The sequence below is a fragment of the Octopus bimaculoides genome, chromosome 20 (genome assembly GCF_001194135.2).
Source record: "Octopus bimaculoides isolate UCB-OBI-ISO-001 chromosome 20, ASM119413v2, whole genome shotgun sequence".
NCBI lineage: Eukaryota > Metazoa > Mollusca > Cephalopoda > Octopoda > Octopodidae > Octopus > Octopus bimaculoides.
Window position 1 is genome coordinate 36443247 of NC_069000.1, and position 4504 is coordinate 36447750.

Genomic DNA, 4504 nt, shown 5'->3' on the forward strand with positions numbered 1-4504 from the left:
ATGATATTCTAGTCGCCAGGTACTTTCGTCAAGGAGACAAGTTGCGTAAAGACATACTTTACGAACGGTGCACACACCCGTTCACTGCCTAGGAATTGTTGCAGGCGACGCAACCTCAGTGCATGTCTCCATATCATTGACATGCCCTAAGCAGAGGTTGTTCGTAGCAGACGGATCACCTGACCAGTGGAACGCATCTCTTCTACAAGAAACTGAATAACAAACGCTCTGAGCCGACGCAAGACAAGACTATCAGCCGATAAATATTAACAGAGGTGATGTAGGCATTCCCCGCTTTTCCCGCCCATTCAGGAACAGTTTCCTCTCTGCCCATTTCTGGATAAGACTGGCCACCCTGTTCGTCACCTCTTCCCAAATCTTATCCTTCAGGAGGTCAGGACCGAATTAGACCCCGAGCAGTTTCACTGATCTATCAGTCCAGCGTCCAACAATGCTGTCCAACGGCAGGGACCTGTCCCTCCGGGTGCTCATTTGCAAGTCTACCATGATAAAACTAGTATTTTTTATTACAACGTGGTAATTTGGAGACGTCCTTATATCTTGTATCGCTCATGTATTTAGCTGCTATCTCCTGTTCCTACTTAGCGAAGGCCTTTCTTGTTAAATGGAATGCAATGTATTTATCGCAGGTCCTCGCTCTCTGATAGGTTTATAGTCGAACCTGTGGCAGTAGAGATCTCCGGCATTCTTGGCCCCTGGACCATATCCATGTTCACTGCTACCGTGGCGGAGATGGCTAACTGTAGGTGCGACCCCCATGAGTCAGTATGGCTGTTCCAGCGCATCTTCCTTCCCATCCTCCGGGGCAACGCCTTTTCCATTTTGTCTGCTGGGGCCGTGAAGCAGTCTGACTTACAGGAAATCGAGAGGATGCAATCATTTCGTAGCTTACTACACGAACGTGAAAGCGCATGGCTTAGTAGTTTGGGTTTTCGGCTCACAATCGTAAGATCACGAGTTCGATTCTCGGCAGCGCGTTGTCCCTGAGCGAGACACTTTATTTCACGTTGCTCCAGTTCACTCAGCTGGCAGAAATGAATTGTACTTGTAATTCAAAGTGCCAACCTTGTCACATTCTGTGTCACGCTAAATTCCCCCACCCCCACCGAGAACTACGGTAAGGATACACGTGTCTGTTGAGTGCTCAGCTACTTGCACGTTAATTTCAAGAGCAAGCTGTTCCCTTGATCGGATCAGCTGGAACACTCGTCCTCGCAACCGACAGAGTGTCACACGAACAATAAACTTATACAAACCCTAATACATCCATTTGTTGTTTACACCACCTGTCTTCGTCTGTTGCTTTTTTCGTAAATTCTCCCTTATACAAACCCTACTGCTACTAACCTGTTAGGTTCACTCCCCCATTACCAATACTGATCGCATGCTAAAGCTTTGTAGAGATTTACCAAACTTACACTGTTCAAAACTACTATTCCTGTCAATGTTGTTTGTATTTACTATCCTGTAGGGTATTCTGCTGATATTATGAGGGTTACTCATCTTAAGCTTCTGTTTACGTTAGGTTTGTCGGCAACCTTTGAGCCGCATGGGAGAGCTACGCGCGATTCAAGGGTTATTCACCTACCCTCAAGATATTATTTTCACTGATTACTAGCGTATGTGATCACACTGAAGCTCTCTCTCTCTCTCTCTCTCTCTCTCTACTGTTTCAGTAGGTGTTTGGCTACGATATGATACGCTGTTCAGGAGGGAATGGTGTGATCTGGGTCACTTATACATCATCAATCCCTTTATATGTGTGAGCGTATGTGTATGTATGTGTGTGTGTGTGTGTGTGCACGCATGTTTACAGTGATACCATTGAGCGACACAAGTGTAATTATGATCTAGATGGGGAATAGGTCAATCATGATCACATGTGTATCATCTGATCACCACGGAATACTACTGGCTCACGCACACACGCACACATACAAACACATATACATAAACGAATACAGACACACACATATATACACACATACATACACACACATACATACATACACATGCATACATACACGCATGCATACATACACGCATGCATACATACACACACATACATTCACATACACACACACATACATTCACATACACACACACATACATACACATGCATAGATACACACACATACATTCACATACACACACATACATACATACACACATACATACACATACATACATACACGCATGCATACATACACACACATTCATACACACATACATACATACATACATACACACGCGTATGCATACATACATAGATGTATACATATATGCATACATACGTACATGTATACATACATGCATACGTACAGACTGACATACAGACATATATACCTACATGCATCATAAGCACTCCGTCGGTTACGACGTCGAGGGTTCCAGTTGATCCAATCAACGGAACAGCCTGCTCGTGCAAGTGGCTGAGCATTCCACAGTCACGTGTACCCTTAACGTAGTTTTCAGGGAGATTCAGCGTGACACACAGTGCGATAAGCCGGTCCTTTGAAATACAGGTTGTACTCATTTTTGTCAGCTGAATGGAAATGAACTGTCCTGCTCAATGACACAACGCATCGCCAGGAATTGAGATCATGACCTTACAATCGTAAGTTAAACACCCTAACCACAAAGCCACGCGCCTTATATGCATACACACATGCGTACATACATGCATGCATACATACATGCATACATACATACATACACACACACACACATACATATATCTATAATATAAATCCCGTTCTGTCTGTGTATGTGTGTGTGTAAAAGATTATAACGGCCGTATATTTCAATTGATTTTCTCCAAATTGGGAACATACATTACCTATGTTCTACAGATGGTTTTAGACTCTTAAAATTTTTAACATAATGAGTAACGGGCCCCCTGAGAGCAGGAAATACCCGTTCCTGTGTTCGTGGAGAAGGGAGGTAACTCTTTGCAAAGTAACTTTCAGAAATTGTTTGTCTTCCTTACATCCATTGGTCATACAATTATCACAATATCAGTTGGCTCAAAAAAAAAAACAAAAACAAACAGCACTGTAAGTAAAATTAATGAACAGCTGCTGCAGTGCCTTCCTGGAAGTCCTCACATCTATAAGTCAGTTGATACAATCTCAGATCCAGAAGACGTGGTAAATTATCCAACAGAATTCCTCAATTCATTGGAACCTTTCAGGACTACCTCCCCACAGATTGGAACTGAAAGTGGGAACTCCAGTAATGTTATTGAGGAGTTTGGACCCACCAACACTCTGCAATGGGACACGCCTGGTGGTAAAAAAAAAAATGATGCCACATGTTATTGAGGCCATCATTCTCTCAGAATGTGGAAAGGGAGAAGATGTTTTCATACCCAGAATTCCTCTCACTCCAATTCCTTTTTCATTCAGAAGAGTGCAATGTCTATCAATAAAACCCAAGGTCAAATACTGTCTGTGGTGGAACTTCACTTTGAAGAGTTGTGTTTCTCACACGAGCGATTAGATATTTGCTGCTCTAGAGTGGGACGCAAAAGAAAAATCTATTTGCATTTGCTCTACAAGGGAAAACAAGGAATATTGTTTACCAAGAGGTTTTGTAAGAATTACTGTATCCTACGATGCGCTCCAGTATCCACTGCTCTTTGTGAATGGTGAAGATGGATACCATTTCGGCATAATACCAACAAACCCGAAGACTGCACCGACAAAGCAGTTTCCTGCATGGACTTCACTATCAAAGCATGTTTTCCAATTACTCCCACCAACCACGCGGTAAGGCATTACGCCTTATTTTTTCCAGTAATTCATTACTACATATTCTCACGTGACTGCATAGGCTCAGTTTATGTTTCTTATTCCACAGTCACACCAGCAATCCAATGTCAACCCTTCGCCTTCTGCATCATTTCAACAGTTCACTTTCCCGTTACCATCGCCCATTGCAACCTCTTTCCAGAGTGTACCCATTACCCATTTACGTACAATATCTCCATTAGACCTACATTCATTCGACTGTCAACCATACATTGGGTTGCGTTAGACGCAGCGCCGACCGCCGCAAAAGAGAGTATATCCACTGACAGCTTTTCAGTCCGTTCAAATATCACATACACCACACCCCAATTTTCCATGACCAGTTAGGGCCTGGAATCCTCTAAACGGACGCGTGACATGTCGCTTAGTCGAATTAGCCCATCGTTTACTCCATTAATGTTTTGTCGTCAATGCTGCACTCTCCATATCTACAAACTATGTCATTTTAGTCCCGAGCAATGCCGGGTATCTCTGCTAGTACATACATATGTAAGTACATCTGAATATAAGGTTGCGAGCTGGCAAAAACGTTAGCACGCCGGGCGCAATGCTTAGCAGTATTTCGTCTGTCTCTACGGTCTGAGTTCAAATTCCGCCGAAGTTGACTTTGCCCTTTATCCTTTCGGGGTTAATAAATTAAGTACCAGTTGCGTACTGGGTCGATCTAATCG